Consider the following 18,208-nt stretch of genomic DNA (forward strand, 5'->3'; position numbering starts at 1 on the left):
GGGTCGGCTTGTTTCGAAAACACAATTACTTTGTGTTTTTGTTTTGACCCAAAGTATAGAAAATGTTTTTATTTTGGAGTGTGTTCAATATTATTCGGATTTCGGAAGCATGTTTGTTGACGTATATTTGTTGTAAGATTTTTGAAATTAAAATATTAAAACATATTTGATTAAAAAAATTTACTCCCACTGTCTCAGGTCCTGCATTGAAAATTCAACTTTTTATGGTAGTGGAGTTTTAATCGTTTTTTTTTTTTTTTTTTTTTTTTTTTGGTATTGGTAAGAGTGAAGTTTTAAATATGTCTTTACTAAAAGACAAAATAGTACTCCGTAATTAGTGCAGTTGTTTAATTAAGATAATAGTTTGTGAATGTTATAAAAAATAGTACATTCAATTTTAGAATGGAACATATTTTTTGAAATTTTTTAAAATGAAAAGATGGACAATTATTTTGGGACAAAGTACAAATTTAATGTACTTATGCTTTTGCTTCGGTGTGAAATCAGCGGAAAAATTGATTGTTCTAATCACCTTGTTCTCCAAGTCCTACATTTTCCCGCTTGTCAATACCTTTTTGTTGATCACCTTGAGCAATGTAGTCATTTTTACCGTCGTAAACAACTGCCCTTACCTAGTTTGGGCTGGGGCAACGCCCGGTGGTGGCAGGCGGCTTGACCACGGCCAAACTTGGGACATCAATGTCCCGGCAAGCACACAAGGAGGCCGTGTCTGGCCCTGAACCGGTTGCAACTTTGATGCATCAGGGTGGGGCAAGTGTAATACCGGTGATTGCAATGGGCTCTTGGAATGCGATGTGTATGGTGTGCCCCCAAACACCCTGGCCGAGTATGGGTTAAACCAATACATGAACCAAGATTTCTATGACATCACTCTTGTGGACGGGTTCAATGTGCCCATGGAGTTTAGCCCCACGGCCAATGTATGCCCTCACCTACGATGTACTGCGGATATTGTCAGTCAGTGCCCGAATGAAGTGAAGGCACTGGGCGGGTGCAATAACCCGTGTACCGTCTTCAAGATGGATCAATACTGTTGTAATTTCGGGAACCGTGGACCCACTTTTTACTCCAAGTTTTTCAAGGACAAGTGCCCGGATGCTTATAGTTACCCCGAGGATGATACTGCCACAAAAAGCTGTCCAAGTGGGACCAACTATAGGGTTGTGTTTTGCCCTTGATCACTGTCTTCTTACCTACTTAATTAGTCTATAATAAAAGCTGTGAGTGAAATCCACAAATGTGGTTTCAAATCAGTTTTGTAGAATAAATTTGAGCACACGTTATGATGTGTCTATGCCTTTTCTGTAACCTAATTCATATATTGATTTAAGCTTCCTTCTATTATTTATCTCATAACCCATTCGGGCTTTATTATAAGTTATACTTAGAGTACACAACTTCACATTGAGCCAACAAATTTACAATTCCTATTTATCGAGAAATAATAATAATAATAATAATAATAATAATAATAATAATAAAAAGGGCAAAAAAAAAAAAGAATAATTGTTGTTTAAAAAAAAATTGAGTTTACTCGCACATCATTGATATTTTGATAAAGCAATCATAATTTAAAATCTGGTCACTTTTAATTGATTCCATTTCTTAATGTTCTTAAATTATGGAACGACAAGAAATGCCCAAAAGGACCAAAACAAGAAATTTTTAAATATTTTATAAAAAATGGGGTGTATTTCTTTTTATTCTCTTTACTCTTTTAAAAATAAAAAAAATAAAAAAAGTATCTAAAATCGAAATCCTAAATGCCTTTTATGTGTTTTCACTTTTTCATTTTCATTTTTATTTTTCCATTTTGAATAACAAAAAAAACAAACATTTATCAAATTTTATAAATATAAAAATAATGATTTAAAGACTGAATTACTAAATTTGATTTATGTGAGTGTGGTGGTGAACTCACATTGATATTATGTTATGAGAGATCCACCATAAGCCACATAATTCGCTTGGGAGTTACTGCTTTAAAGTTTTGGGCATGAATTCACGATTTGAGAGCAAATTCACTCCAAATTCACAAACTCAGTTTTTTTAATTCCGAAATTCAATTTAAGAGTGCACCCTTTTTTTTTTTTTCTGAATTCGTGTTATCCATATGTTGTCTTGTGGCTTAAAGGTGGAAGAGTGTATGGGACCACTGACGTGTTGTACAAAAACTGAAGGAAAGTCAAGTAAATGTAATTGGGTCAACATTGGGTATAAATAGACCAATTAAATATATAACTTTTGGACCAGCAAGCCCTATTCTTTATTTTTAGAGGTGTTTTTATCCTTCTATTAAATTTATTACACACATAAATTGATTTTTTTTTTTACGCACATAAATACAGGATTCACATACACGTGAAGTAACATTTCAAATTTATAAAACTGCATTATATATACTGAATTGAGAATAAATACATTCCACACTAAGAATAGTACTACTTATTGTAAGCCGAAAATAAATAAATTAATAATTCAGTCAAAATTCCTTATTAAAGTTTAAATTTAATAAAAATTCCTGATTGAAGCATCATGCAGCTGCAATCGAATTCACTATCAACAATCATCTACCATTCAATCTATACAAATTAAAGGTTTGTAAATTTACAAGGTAATAATTTATAAATTAAAAGAATGATATTTAATGATTTGTTTTGACTTACTATTTCTATGAGCATTAGGAGGAGAAGGAAAGAGAAGAATCACATAACAAAAGGAAAGGCTTTTGTAATTGAATCAGAAAAAAAGAGGGCATCTTAGTTATTTCAAGAATGGCCAATATCACCACCGGTACGTACACCCATATATAATTACTATTCTATAATTTTTTTTTTCATAGTTCACTATTTTTAAAAAAAAAAATTTCAGGAATAATTGCAAGAAGGATTTTTGTGAAATTGACTACAAGCTACACTATGTGAAGACACAATTAGATTCCTGCTAGTTTGACCTTGATAATTCTCCAAATGATGAGTTCCTAAGAGAGTTGGAAAGATCACTTATTGCTGAGTTTCTGAAGCTTGCAAAGATTCAAGAGGACATGCTAAAACAGAAATCATGAATGAATTGGCTCAAGTTGGGAGATTGTAACTCCTCCTTCTTCCACAAATCCCTCTCTTCTAGGAACAATAGGAAGAAAATTATTTCACTCGCTACTGAGTTTGGTCAAGTCATTGAGGACATGGAATCCATCAAGCTTGAAGTTGTCTCTCATTTCCAAAACTTGTTGGGTTGCTCACCTCCTTCTACCCATAACCTCTCTGACTTACTTCCTTTCTTCTTAAAACTGGTCCCTCATCACCTACACAGCTACATTGATGACCCTCCATCATCTAGAGACATCACAGAATGCATGTTGAATCTTAAGAAGGACAAAGTCCCTGGCCCTGATGGCTACAATGGCATGTTTTTCCAAAAAGCATGGTGTATTATTGGCAGATCAATTACATATGCAATTTCAGAATTCTTTAGAAATGAGAAACTTCTTGCTGAGGCCAACAACACTTATATTTCTCTAGTCCCAAAATGCCAAAACCCTACCTCTTTGCATGATTATAGACCAATTTCTTGTTGTCACACAATCTACAAGTGCATTGCCAAGCTCTTAGCACAGAAGCTACAAACCACCCTTCCATCTATCATTGATTCTTCACAATCAACCTTCATCCATGGTAGGAAGATAAATGATCAAATTCTCTTAGCACATGAATTAATGAGAGGATACCACAAAGACAGCTCCCCAGCGAGATGTGCAATTAAGATTGACTTGAGGAAAACCTTTGATTCAGTCAAATGGGATTTTATCATCAACTGTTTATCACTGCTCAACTTCCCACAGAAGTTCACTTCACTTATACATATATGCATTTCCTCTCATTCATTCACCATAACTCTCAATGGTGAGTTTCAGGGTTATTTTAAAGGGAAAAGAGGGCTGAGACAAGGTGATCCCCTTCCATATTTCCTCTTTGTCATAGTTATGGATACACTCTCATCCATCATCACTAATTTTGTGGGTAGGGTACATGCCTTCATGTACCATTAGAGATGCAAGGATCTTAAAATCACACACCTGTCATATGCAGATGATATTTTCCTATTTTGCCATGCAGACATAACATTTGTCTCAGTTTTAAAATCAGCAATTGATCATTTCTGTTCAATGTCTAGCCTGGCTATCAATCTCAACAAAAGTTCCATATTCTTCTCAGGCACTAATCAACATACTGAAGACTGCATTTCATCACTGCTTGGGATTGGAGTTGGGTCACTTCTAGTCAAGTATCTTGGTGTCCCACTCATCTCAACCAACCTAAAATCATCATACTGCAGCATTCTGATTGACAAGATTACTCATAGAATCACACACTGGACCTCTAGGTCCCTTTCTTATGCAGGTAGATTGCAACTCATCAAGGCAGTTCTTGTTTCCACACAACTCTATTGGTCAGGAATTTTTATTCCCCTTAAGGCTGTAATCAATCAACTCAACAGTATCTTCAGTGCCTTCCTTTGGTCTGGGCAGAAATGAAGTCTTTTTGTGCTAAAGTTGCATGGAGCAAAATATGTAAACATAAGGAAGCAGGTGGGTTGGGTATTCCAAATTTGGAGCTATGCAATAAAGCTGGTATACTTAGACATATTTGGGACCTTCAAGCAAATGATTTAAACAAGTTATGGGTTAAATGGTGTCATACTCACCTCATCAAATCCAGGAACCTATGGACTCTCACTTACCCACAACCATGCTCCTGGAGTTGGAGGAAGATTCTGTAGCTGAGGCACCATGCAAGATCTATCATCAAGCACAGAATTAGAGATGGTAATGCTACATCCTTTTGGTGGGATAACTGGGCTCCAGGTGGTCCATTGTGCTCTAGATTTCCACCCACATTCTTAAAGGATAATGGTGTTAATGAGAATATCAAAGTCAGTTCTTTCATTACCAATTCAACATGGTGCTTCCCACAGAGCATTCTTGCTGCATTACCAGAGTTGCATTCCCTTAACCAGCCATCCTCTTCATCCAGTGAAAGGAAGGTGTGGTCTGTATCTCCATCGGGTGTTTTTACCCTCAAACACACCTCAGACTATCTTGCAGGTCAATTCCCTCAAGTCCCATGGTTCAATCTAGTTTGGAAATCCCACATAATTCCAAGGATGAAATTTAATCTATGGTTAGCTGTTCAATCTCGATTGTCTACTCTTGACAGTAAGTCAATGGCTCATCACCACAACATGTGCGTGCTTTGTAACCTATCAACTGAATCCCATGATCATCTTTTCTTCAGCTGCTGTTTCATATCCCCAATTAGGAGATTTATCCGTGACAAGATCAAATTCTTCCCCTCAATTTGGAATTGGAATGATTTGGTCCACCTTATTAGCAGGTGTTGGAAAAATCGATCCCTCGCTAACCTCCTTCGAAAAATTGGTCTCTCAGCTGTGGTGTATCATACATGGGAAGAAAGAAATGCTAGAATTTTTCAAAGGAAGAAGACATCTCAGAGGGCTGTTCTTGCTAAGATCTGCTATTCTATTACCTCAATCCTCAAATTAGGGTTTCTAAAGGACTGTGCAGCCACTCGTCTCATCCTTGCTGACTGGAATCTTTTGCCAAACTGCTGTCGTCCACCTCCTCGTCCTCCAGATTGATCGACATACAGTCTTCTTCCGTTGGGGACTTCGTCTACTCTCAATCACCGGATTGGCTGAGCTCTCCTTTGGCAACGACTTTTAGTCCGTTATAGGGGGTAGTTAGTTCTGTTTTTCACTTATGGGCCTTCTTTGTTAGTCTTGGGCTGGTCCTTGGGCTTAGTTGGGTTTGGTTGTCCTTTTGGACTTGTTCCCCCTCATGGGGTTGTTTTGGCCAAAGGCCCTCCTTGTAATCTTTTTATATATTTATGTCAGTTGCTTTATTTTCCAAAAAAAAAAAAAAAAACAATATGAATATGACTATCAACTAATTCTGTATCGGTTGATGCCCAAAACCATTATTTCTTCAGGACTCCTTGAGACTTTTCCACACTCTATACGCCATATCACTCTCAGAATTTTTCCATATACATCAACTTTAGGTGAGTGAATTCTCAGAATTTTTCCACACGCATCAACTTTAGGTGAGTGGATTTTATGTGATATAACGCGGATGTTATATTATAGAGAATAACAACTAAGATTTTAGTTTAGTTATTCTTTCCCCAACCTATATGTAATTTGGTAGGAGTACAAAATTTTCTCGATCCTCGTTAATAGAGTATAAATTTCTTGTTAGGGATACCAAAAAAAAAAAAGAAAAAAAGAAAAAAAAGAAAGGCATCATATACATCACAAAAATAAATAAATAAAATAAAATTAATCACCTAACTTTTATTCTGAAAAAAAATATTTAGGAACATATACTCGGATTATGGTTTTACACTTCTATTACGTAGTACTATTTATATTATTATGATTTGAAAGTGTTTGAGTGGTGAAAAAAACAAAGAAAAGAAAAAGTGTTTGAGCACTTTAAACTAGTGCGTCTTTTAAATCCAACCTGCTATGGTTCTTAATGAAACACGTGTAGGTGCACCGTGTGTGAGTCATATCACTTTATTATTATTTTTTTTCATAATAATTTAAAATTTTAACCATAAGTAATTAAAGAAATATTGTAATTGTTAAGTATTTATCTATATTTAATTTTTACTTTAAAATTATAAATTTAATATATATTGAATTATTCCTATAAAAAAATGCATGGATAGAGAAGTGACTTGAATCCAATCGATTGGATATATATAATATATATGAATCACACACACAAACTGATAATATGTATTTGAAATATTGAACAATAAATGTAAAGATGAAATAAGTATTGTGTAGGTCCATTTATTGATGAAAAATTCTAGAAGGGGCGAAGACAAGAGTGTTAAAAAACTGTTGCCTAGGTCGCCCTACTTAGTTTGCAATTTTAAAAATAGTTTTAAAATAAAAATTTTTAGCCAAAACCCTTTACATTTGTGGGATATAAATTGGATCCCACCATAATGCATCGGACGGATGCAAAGGCTTCGTTGTTGACCTGTTTTCCAAGTCAAGCTAAATATCTACCAAATATTCTATGGAATTAAGTTCCTACATGCCTAACCCATATCCATCCTTACCCTATAAAAACCCAACCCCATTCCCTCAACAATCACAACCCATATACTACACTAGTATTTTCTCTCACTCAGTTCCAAACATGAGCTTCTCCAAATCTCTCTCTTCCTTTCCATGTTCCTTCTCACTACCCTTTTCTTCACCATCACCCATGTAGCCATTTTCAATGTCAGAAATAACTGCCCCTACACGGTTTGGGCTGCGGGCGTGCCCGGTGGTGGCAGGCGGCTTGACCGAGGCCAAACTTGGGACATCAATGTCCCTGCAGGCACAGCAGGTGCCCGTATCTGGCCCTGAACTGGTTGCAACTTCGATGGATCAGGCCGGGGCAGGTGTCAGACCGGTGACTGCAATGGGCTCCTCCAATGTAATGCCTACGGTGTGCCTCCTAACACCCTAGCCGAGTATGCCTTGAACCAATACCAAAACTTGGATTTCTTTGACATCTCTCTTGTGGACGGGTTCAATGTGCCCATGGAGTTTAGCCCCACGTCCAATGGGTGCACCCGTGGCATAAGGTGTACCGCGGACATAAACGGGCAATGCCCGAATGAATTGAGGGCACCCGGCGGGTGCAATAACCCGTGTACCGTGTTCAAAAAAGATTAATACTGTTGCAATTCCGGGAACTGTGGGCCCACAAATTACTTTAGATTTTTCAAACAGAGGTGCCCAGATGCTTATAGTTACCCTAAAGAAGATCAAACAAGCACTTTCACGTGCTCAGGTGGGACCAACTATAGAGTTGTGTTTTGCCCTTAAACTAGCTAGCTACCTAACCAGTACTATATAGTTTGTTAGCTAACTACTACGTAGTACTATATATATCTACAATAAAAGCTGTGAAATCCACTTATGAGGATTCAAATAAGTTCTATATAGAATAAACTCGAGCACGTGTTATGAAGTGCCATTGTGTTTTTTTTTTTTTTTTCCTTCCTGTAACCCACTTCATATATGGAATGAAAGTACGTACGTTCGTGCTACAAATTGATAATCATTGTCCTATGAATAATCTTCATTTTATTGTTTTGTTTTGTGCTTTATGTGTCTGTGAGAGAAAAAGAAAGAAAGAGAGAGATAGGAGAAGAAAGAAAATGAGGGAAGACAGAGAAACATTGAAGATGCAAGAAATTCATTCTCATTTCTCTCTCTAGAATTCTTACACTTCAATAGAAAATTTACCTCCTCCAAAAAAAATATCCTCCTCTTATCCACCCGTAATGGTCTATTTATAGACCATTACAAATATTCTAACTAACTGATTACATAGGGCTCTTATTCAAGGGTTTTCTTCCTTTTGGGCTTGACTTTCCAATGGGCTTGATCTTCTTCAGTGGATCCTCCAAGCTCGACCCATTCCGTGGTGCTTTTGCATGGGCCATACTTCAATTGTTTGATCCGATCCCATGCTAGCGAGCTATAACTGGCCCATGCCACTTATTGCATCCTCAATTGCCACCATAATTACTCCCTATTGATTAGGGGGTAATTATTAGAGGCTGCTAATCATGACCTGACGGCTCGAGAAGATCGCATGGGAGAATGGACGGCTAGATTTGGGGGTCGGCGTTTCGAGATTCAAAAAACTCCTCGCTTTCCTGACTCCTTGGCCCTCAGGCCCACCTTGTCTTTATAAGCCTCATAGATGTTTCATCGATTCTCTTTTATGTCTCCATCTCACTTTCTGTTGTTCGAATCTTCTCCGGCGATTTCTTGCAAAAGATCCTCCTTCCAGCGACCTTGTAGTACTCTTTGCCGTTCTCACTTTCTGAGGTTAGTTTCATTTGCATTTTTCTTTCGGAAGACCTCTTTCTCTTCCTTAAAATCTTCATTCATTCTCACCATGACTGTAGATCTAGATATTCTTCGCATGAAACTTCACCTCCCTGACGATATACAAATTAGAAATTGCCTTAGAGAGATGAATATTAGAACCGGTGCTTGCCTTCTTCCCGGCAAGGTTCTGTTTTCACACTTTCATCTTAACCTCCTTAGGTTCCCTTTGCATCCCTTCTTTTGCTACGTTTTCAACAAATTGAAACTTTTCCCTTTGCAAGTAAACCCAAATTTCCTTAGGATTTTGTCTGTTATGCTACTTCTGATCCGTGACAGAGGTCTAGATCTGGACCTCATAGATCTTCTCCTCTGTTACAAGGTTAGTAAGATCAGAACTGATGAACCATTTTACCACTTTTTCCCCATTGAGAAGAGGTCCATCTGAAGCTGTACGTTCTGACCAACGCTCCCTCCTGCTCGGACCTCCTCACTTCAGACAATCTCCTTGCTCTCTTAGCCCTCGGCAAGACAATGAGTCAACTCCAGATCCATTCTTTTGGCAGGAGGAAAACTGCCCCCAAGCCTGTTATCACGCCTGCAGCAAATTCTTCACCAGCTTCAGTATCTTCCTCTGTTACCCTTTCTGATACCACTCCTTCCACCGATCCGATCGTGACGGCTACTGACCCGATCTCCAACACAGCGACCGCCAGTTCGAACGTGACCCCCTCTGTCAGTAATCTTCCCGGCTCTACTACAGCTTCCGCACGAGAAAAGGCAAGAGGAAAAAGGCACCAGCCTGATAGTGCCATCAGCCTCGATGATGTTTCTTTGTCACAGAGGGTTAGGCCCTCTGGGCCGAATGTGCTATCTCTAGCAAGGCCTCCTCAGATTAGGCCCCCTACCCCTTCTGGACATGCCTCTGCCTCAGGAACGGCACCATGGAACCCTCGCTTCATTCGAACAGACGGATCGTCTGTAAGACCGAACGAGACAATGTTCAAGGATGGTCAGACCGTTATGGCATACTAAAGAAGCATGTGGACTCCCAAGGACATTGAGGTAGCCAAGGGTCTGTCTTAGGAGGAAGTGTTCAGCTGATTTCCCTTATCTGCCATGGAGGTAACTTCTGCCTCTTAGTCAATAAATCTTTATATAGTCTTTACACTTAGTTTCTTCTAACCATCTGCTCGGCTTAAGCAGTTGTCCTGTATATCTCTACAAACCCTGTACGGGATGATGGCTATGTAGAAACAGGTTGAGCTTATGAACGCCAAGGTTCGTACGCTCTCTGACAGCCTTAATGCAGCGAACAAGGAGAACGATGCTTTGGCTGCTCAGAAGACCGGGTTGATGGTTCAGCGTGGTAAGGTTGAAAAGGAGAGGGACTCGCTAAGGAAGGAGACCGACTCTCTTCAAGATGAGAGGAATGCATTGCAGCTCGAGAAGAGCGTCTGGCATACCGAGCGGGAATCCCTTAAGGCTGAAAATGAAGAACTGCTACGCCTTTTGAGTGATGAGTAATCCGCTCGGATGGCCTTTGAGAAAAGAGCTTTGGACGAGCGCAATGCTTTACTCGACACCATTAGTAGGGTAAATGGTGATATGCTAGCTCTGCATGCTTGGTTTTCCAAAGTTGGGGCCCTCAGATATGCTCAGGGGTTCCGAGAAGGTTATGTCGATTGTGTTCCGGGTAAGGGTCAGACTGGTTCTACCCCTGATGATGTTGACAGGGAGCTAGAGATTGACCCTCCGGGTATTTATGCCGATCCGGACTCCACCGCTACTGAGGGCATATTTGATGAGTGCCAAGAGATTGCCTCTTCCCGGATCACTCATACTCCCTCTGCTGCTCTGACTTTAGACATTCTTCCTCTATCCACCGTGACTCCATCTGTTACTGCTGCTGAAGATAACCCTCAGCGGAATGATTCTTCCAACGCTATTGAGGGTAGGACTCAGCAGAACGATTATGTCATTCAGCTCGACTCTCCTCCCCGTGAGGATGGTGACACCAACAATGATGATGAGACCATCCAGCACCATCAAGAAGCTGACGAGGCAAACGTTTCTTAGTTAGAACCTTTTTGATGTATTGACTTTATTTCTTTTGTATTTTTGCCATCTGTATACCTCATCATTTTTGTAACTCTTTAAACTTTATTATTAATGAGATGGCCGATTTCTGATCAAACTCTTTCTGTAAATTCTTTGATTTAATGATCTGATCTGGTTCTTCCCTGTATGTCAGTGGTTGGCTTTCAGCTAGTGTGTCACAGCAAAAGTAGTTTTTTGTGCAAGTTTTTGGCGTTCGGCTCATGGTGCCGAAGGCCACTTACTTTGCTAAGCGGTTGGCACTCGGCCAGAACGCCACTTACCATTTTTTTTTTTTTTTTTGGCAAGTTTTTGGCGTTCGGTTCATAGTGCTAGTTGCCACTTACTTTGCTGAGTGGTTGGTGCTCGGCTAGAATGCCACTTGCCACTTTCACTCTTTCATTTCTTTTGGCAAGTGTTTGGCGTTCGGCTCATAGTGCCAGCTGCCACTTACTTTGCTGAGTGGTTGGCGCTTGGCTAGAATGCCACTTGCCACTTTCACTCTTTTATTTCTTTCGGCAAGTGTTTGGCGTTTGGCTCATAGTGCCAGCTGCCACTTACTTTGCTGAAGTGCCTAACGCTCGGCTAGAATGCCACTTGCCACTTGGCTTTTTATTTCTTAGCAAGTGTTTGGCGTTCGGCTCATAGTGCCAGCTGCCACTTACTTTGCTCAAGTGCCTAGCGCTCGGCTAGAATGCCACTTGCCACTTGGTTTTGCTTTTTTTACTTAATCAACCTATTAAAGAGGAATATTATTTTTATAAATCTCAAAAACTTGTACATTCGCCTGTATTCAATTGAAAACGAACAAAATTCAATATTGAAATTCAACTTTTTATTGATAATACCTCTTCAGAGAAGTAGTATTCCAAGGCTTGTTAACCAGCCTTCCGGCCATGGTCTCTAAGGTATATGCCCCATTTCCTATGGCTTTTGCAATTCTGTATGGACCTTCCCATGGTGGCATCATCTTTTTTACTATCCCCACCTTCTTTTTCAGAACCAGATCACCCGATGTAAAGTCTCTGTGCGTTACTTTTTTGTTATGGCTATTCGCAAACATCTGCTGGTAGGATGCGAGCCTTACCGCCGCTGCATCTCTTTTTTCCTCCAACAAATCGAGGTTCAACCTCAACATACTGTCATTATGCTCTCGGTTCCATGCCAAGCTTCGAACAGTCGGAACCAAGTGCTCGACCGGTATAACTGCCTCGGTACCATACGCCATGGTGAATGGGCTTTCTCCGGTCGGTCGCCTTGGGGTCGTTCTGTAAGCCCATAGGACGTTTGGCAGTTCATCTAACCATTTTCCTTTCTTTTCTTCAAGTTTTTTCTTGATACAAGCAAAGATTATTCTATTTGTGATTTCCGCTTGTCCATTGGCCTGGGGGTGACTTACTGCCGCCAGCTTTTGATTAATTCCATATTCCTCCAACAACCCTCTTACTTGCTTACTGTCAAGATTGGTCCCATTATCCATGACGATTGACCTCGGAACACCAAACCGGCAAATAATATTACTCCAAATGAACCGTCTCGCATGAGTTTGAGTAACGCTCGGGTACGGCTCTGCTTCCACCCACTTAGTAAAGTAATCTGTAGCCAGCAGCACATACTTGTTCTGAGCTCTTGCAGTTGGTAGAGGACCAACCACATCTATCCCCCACTGTGCGAAAGGCCATGGTGTGGCCATTACGTGTAAGTCCTCAGGTGGTTGGTGAATCAGTGGTCCGAACCTTTGGCACTTATCGCACCTTCTGGACAATTCTTTCGCATCTCGTGACATGTTCAGCCAGAAGTACCCTTGCATCATTGCTTTGTGGGCTAAAGACCTCCCCCCTGAGTGGTTTCGACATACACCTTCATGAATAGCTCGTAATATCTGCCGAGCCTCTGTGGGGGTGACGCACTTTAAGTACGGTCCGAAAAAAGATCTTCTGTACAACTGGTTATGCACTATAGCGTACTTTGCAGCATTCGATTTGATTTTCCTAGCCTCATCTCTTTGCTCAGGCAGAGTACCATCCCGGATGTAAGTTATGATCGGATCAATCCAACTTGGCTCATATGGAATAACATTCACTTGCCAAGGATCTAAGCCCGAAGGTTCTTCGAAAATGGATGGCTGGTTTAATATTCCTACTGGAATCACCCTTGCCAATGTTTCTCCAGAACCCGAGGCACTACATGCTAGCCGATCGGCATCCTCGTTATGCTCCTTTGGAATTTGAATGAATTCAATTTTTTCAAAGTTTTTGGCCTCCTGCATAACAGTAGAATGATATGCTTCCATCGTTTCATCCTTAGTTTCATACTCGCCATTCACCTGCCGAACAATTAACTGCGAGTCACTAAAAATAGTCAAAACCCTGACCTTCAGCTCCTTGGCAAGCTTAATTCCTGCCAGTAGTGCTTCATACTCCGCCTCATTGTTCGTGGCTCCGAATTCAAGCCGAAGCACTTGACTTAAGGATGTACCTTCTGGCGTCTGCAGTTTGATCCCAATGCCTGCACCCATCTGATTTGAGGATCCATCAACAAAGAGTTTCCATAAGTGATAAGTGCTTAAATGTTGCACATTTCAGCACCTAAGCTAAGGTATTTCAGTCTTTGCATCTATCTTAATTTTATATTTTAGTCCTAATTTATGTTTATGTGTATTTCAGGGCAATAAAGTTAAAATGAGCTAAGAACAGTCCAATTAAGCCATTTTGGAGATAAGCAAAGATTTTCAGACAATGGCACAAAGCGGTCAATTTCGGGCCTTTGATGATGTTCCCAAAGATGGAGAAGCAAACCAAATAGCCCGGGGCAAAAATGGAGCTGAATAGGGCTTAAAGGAATTTGTCAACTCTGGGGGGATCGATCCCCAGGGTGGGGGATCGATCCCCCAGGACTTAGCAACATTACAGTTTTTATTTAATTTTTGGGCTCATTTTGGGAACTGTTGGGCTTTAATGAGATTGTTACTTAAGGCCCAGTGAGCCATTAGATTAGGGTTAGTTTTAGTTTTTATTTAGGTAAAGATTATTAGAGAAAAAAAAAAAAAGAGTTTTATTTTATTTTTTTTCTGTATCGTAGTATCGTATTTTCTCTCTGGAAAAACACGCGAAGAAAGGGAAAAAGAAGAACAGGCTAGGGTTTGGAAGAAAAGTTCAGAGAAGATGAAGTAGATGATGGGGATTGTCCTGTCTTCGACTCCATCAACCATGAGTGGCTGATTCTTCTACTTAGGGTTGGATAAACCCTAAGCATGTAACCTATTCTCTCTCTCTTTTCATACTTTTTGGGGATTAATTTATGTAATTAGTGTATAGTCTTGAATATTATGAATTAAATTCTTCCAATTGATTATCTGTATTAATCTCATATTGTCTTATGTGCGGTTGATTGATAAACAAATTTTACACACGAATTCTTTGTTAATTGATTCTTGTGATGGCTATGCATGGTATTGCTTAGTTGTAATTGTGTTTCAAATTGATGAAAAATGCTTACATTTGATGGATGGTACTACATGTTTAGGTTAATTTGTTGTTTAATTAGTTTTAAATTCATGTTTAATTAGTTTAATTTAAGTTTAATTAATTTAATTGCAATTCAATTATTAGGTAAGTAGACCATCCATACTTATATTTGAATTCCATACTTTTTGTCACAATTGCATTATCTTCTAGATTAATGTGTGTTAAATTTGTAACTTGGATTGATAAATCATGCTTTGAATGGGTGAATTGCACTACACTTAGTTTAATTGTCATTAGGTAGTTGATTCATGCTTGAAATTGATGGTTTACACTTTTCATTGCTCTTGTTAGCCACATATAGATTACATAGTATTATTTCCCCAATTAGTTGAAAGTGAGTGAGTTAGGGAATGTGCTTAGTGGTGAATCCTACACCCTAAGTCTCTTTCCAATCTCTTAAACTCTATTTCTTTATTGCAATCATTTAGTTTAAAATTAGTTTTAATCACAAACAAAACCCTTTTGGCAATCACAGAAGCACTAAAGTATAATTCAATTCTGGAAAACCTATAATTGTTTAGATCTCTTGGGACGATCCCTGCTCACTTCATACTCCATAGTATAAGTGTTTAGTGGTTTTATAAATTTTAAAATATGGTGCCCACTTGACATTATTTCTAAACCTAAAGTGTTGTGCATTATTTTGTGCACACGCTCGGTCGCACCATAGTTTTGGCGCCGTTGCCGGGGATCTAACGGTTTTGAAGAATTGAATTAAACATTAGTTCTTTGTTGATTGTCTACTTTTAAGTCATTTTAATTTTTAATTTTTTTTTTATTTGATTTGTCAATTAGGTACTTGAAGCAAAGTGGAGCAAACGCTGGACTTAGAAGCAATTAAAAAAAAATTTGAAGTTGCTTAAGGACCATCTGTAAGTTCTCTTTAATTTTAGTACTTTAATTGTATACCAATTTGCATGCTTTGGACAGCCCAAGTGGAGGCTTAAATTGAATTGTTTTATTTTTAAGTCCAAGCATACCTTCTTGTAGAAGGCATCGGCCCGTGTGGAGGCATTTATTTGTTTTAAGTGCATTGATATTATTGAGGAGTTTGGGAACATCGTATGTGGAGGTTGAAATTTTGAAATGTTGGTGTGTTGACTTGTTCTAGTGCATGCATGGTCGTAGATCACTTAATCGTCCTCTTGCTCCTGTAAATCAAAATCTCGAAATTTTTCTTCGGCGTTTAAGAAGTAGTACTAGGGATAGTCATCTTAATCTTTTAAATTTTGATCTTCCATCACCTTTAATGGAAGATCCAATTGAAGATCCCATTGTAGATCTTAGTCATGTGGATCATAATGGTGTGCACCACCCACCACAAGTTCATATTGTGGATCCTCAAGGTGTGCATCCACCCTTGGGAATGCCACAACCAGTTAATCATGCGGTGCAACAACCTAATCTAGGGATGCCAAGGCCAAATGTTGTTCCCCCAATTGGTGAGCAACAACAACAATATGTTCAAATGGCATACCCTCAACAAGGTCAAATGGCATATCATCAACAAGGTCAAATGCCATATCCTCCTCTCAATCCTCCAATGGTCCTTAGGGATCGTTACACTCCAAATCAATATAATGCACCTACTTGCATTCAATTGCCAAATTTTCGTGCTCATCATTATGAGATTAAGGCTTCCACCATTAACATGTGCCCCCTTTTCTATGGGTTGAGCAATGAAGAGCCTTATAAACATTTAGATGAGTTCTTGGAAGTTTGTTCCACCGTGAAAATCACGGATGTTCCGGAAGAAGTCCTAAAAATGAAGCTTTTCCCTTTCACTCTTCGGGATAAAGCTAAATATTGGTTCAACAACTTGCGGCCAAATACAATCACCTCTTGGGCACAATTGCAACAAGAGTTTTTAAAAAAGTATTATCCCGCAAGTCGAACTGATGCCATGAGAACTTCCATTCGTGAATTTAAACAACAAGAAGGAGAACCCCTTCATGAAGCATGGGAACGTTTGAATGACTTGCTACGGAAGTGTCCACATCATGACATTCCTAAGTGGCAATTAGTTCAATGTTTCTTTTCAAGTTTATCCGATGCCAATAAGGGCATTGTTGATGCTTCTTGTGGCGGAAGCTACATTGAAAGAAATGAAGATGAAATTTGGCAACTTTTCGAAAAAATGAGTGAAAACTCAATGCATAGATCTTCATCTTCTAGGGGTAGTCACCTAGCACATATGGGAGGAAAGAAAGCTATAAATCAAATAGACTCTTCCATGGAAATTGCCGCTGAGGTCAAAAATCTTACTCAAAGGTTTGATACATTCCTTTTGAATCAAGGTCCGGCAACTCAATCATATCCTCACCATTCCAATGAAATGTGCATGACTTGTTCTAGTTACACTCACCATACTTCAAATTGCCCCCTTGGACAAATTATACCAAGTGAGTCTCAAGAACAAGCAAATGCTGCTTTCATTCATCAAGGGAACAACCCTTATTCCAATACTTACAATCCAGGGTGGAAAAATCATCCAAACTTTGCATGGAGAAATCAAGGAGACGGTGCAAACCCTCCTCAAAATCAAGGTTACCAAGCAAAGTATGTTCCCCCACATCTCCAAAATCAAAATCAGAATTCTCAAGGTTACCGTCCTTCATTCTATCCTCAGAATGTGAATCAATACTCTCAACCTCAAGCATCAAATCCTCAGTCCTACTCTCATCCTCAAGCATCAAATTCTCAATCTTACTCTAATCCAAATCAAGCGCCTCCTAAAAGTTCAGCTTTTGAGGACAAAGTCTTGCAAGCTTTAGGTAATCTTCAAAAAGATAATCAACTGTTTCATTCTCACTCTCAATCAATTGCAAAGCTTGAAGCTCAAATTGGGCAATTAGCTAATTCTTTAAATGTGAGAGAGAAAGGTAAGTTGCCTAGTCAAACTGAGACCAATCCTAAAGGGCAATTTATGGCGCAAGCAAGTCCTTCATCAGAATTTTCTGGAAATGAGCAAGTTCAAGCAATTACTACCTTAAGGAGTGGTAGGAAAGTGGATAATAAGGTAGAGGTACCTAAGGAGGATAATGAATTGGCACAACCAAGTGGTTGCATCCATCCCATTCCAAATTCTATTCCAAATTCCTTAGATGCTAGTGGTTCCAAAAAGGACATTCCATCATCTTCATCATCATCTCCCCAATTAGAGAAGCCTTATGAGCCAAAAGCTCCATTTCCTCAAGCTTTGAGAGAGACTTCATCATTTGGGAGACAAGAAGGAAAAATTCATGATATGATGGAAGTGTTTAAACAAGTGAAAATCAATCTTCCTCTTCTAGATGCAATTAGGCAAATTCCACCATATGCAAAGTTCTTGAAGGACTTGTGCACACAAAAGAGGAAGAGCAAGGGAAGGGACCTTAAGAAAGTGCTTTTAACAGAACAAGTGAGTTCCATCATTCTTTCTAACACTCCCCCTAAGTTCAAGGATCCGGGTGCTCCGACTATTTCTTGTGTTATTGGAAACCAAGAGGTTCGTAGAGCTCTCCTTGATTTAGGTGCAAGTATCAATCTCATTCCATACTCTGTTTACTTGTAATTAGGATTAGGGGACTTGAAGCCAACATCGGTAGTAAACCAACTAGCCGATAGATCAATTAAGAAACCAAGGGGGATTGTTG

General features: G+C 39.1%; 1 non-coding gene and 2 pseudogenes across 1 annotated transcript; 2 read left to right on the top strand and 1 right to left on the bottom strand.

Moving 5' to 3' along the window:
* Positions 1-473: 473 nt before the first annotated feature.
* LOC132309828 (thaumatin-like protein) lies at positions 474-1,341 on the top strand (annotated as a pseudogene).
* A 5,914-nt stretch (positions 1,342-7,255) lies between these two features.
* On the top strand, positions 7,256-8,142 carry LOC132307876 (thaumatin-like protein; annotated as a pseudogene).
* An 8,331-nt stretch (positions 8,143-16,473) lies between these two features.
* LOC132310677 (small nucleolar RNA R71) lies at positions 16,474-16,580 on the bottom strand. The gene has a single exon (XR_009482676.1). It is a non-coding gene; the product is annotated as a small nucleolar RNA R71 (small nucleolar RNA).
* Positions 16,581-18,208: the final 1,628 nt, after the last annotated feature.

Source organism: Cornus florida, unplaced genomic scaffold, assembly GCF_030987335.1.
Source record: "Cornus florida cultivar Cherokee Brave unplaced genomic scaffold, ASM3098733v1 CherokeeBrave_3.0.0_Hap2_Chr05, whole genome shotgun sequence".
In the NCBI taxonomy this organism is placed as follows: Eukaryota; Viridiplantae; Streptophyta; class Magnoliopsida; order Cornales; family Cornaceae; genus Cornus; species Cornus florida.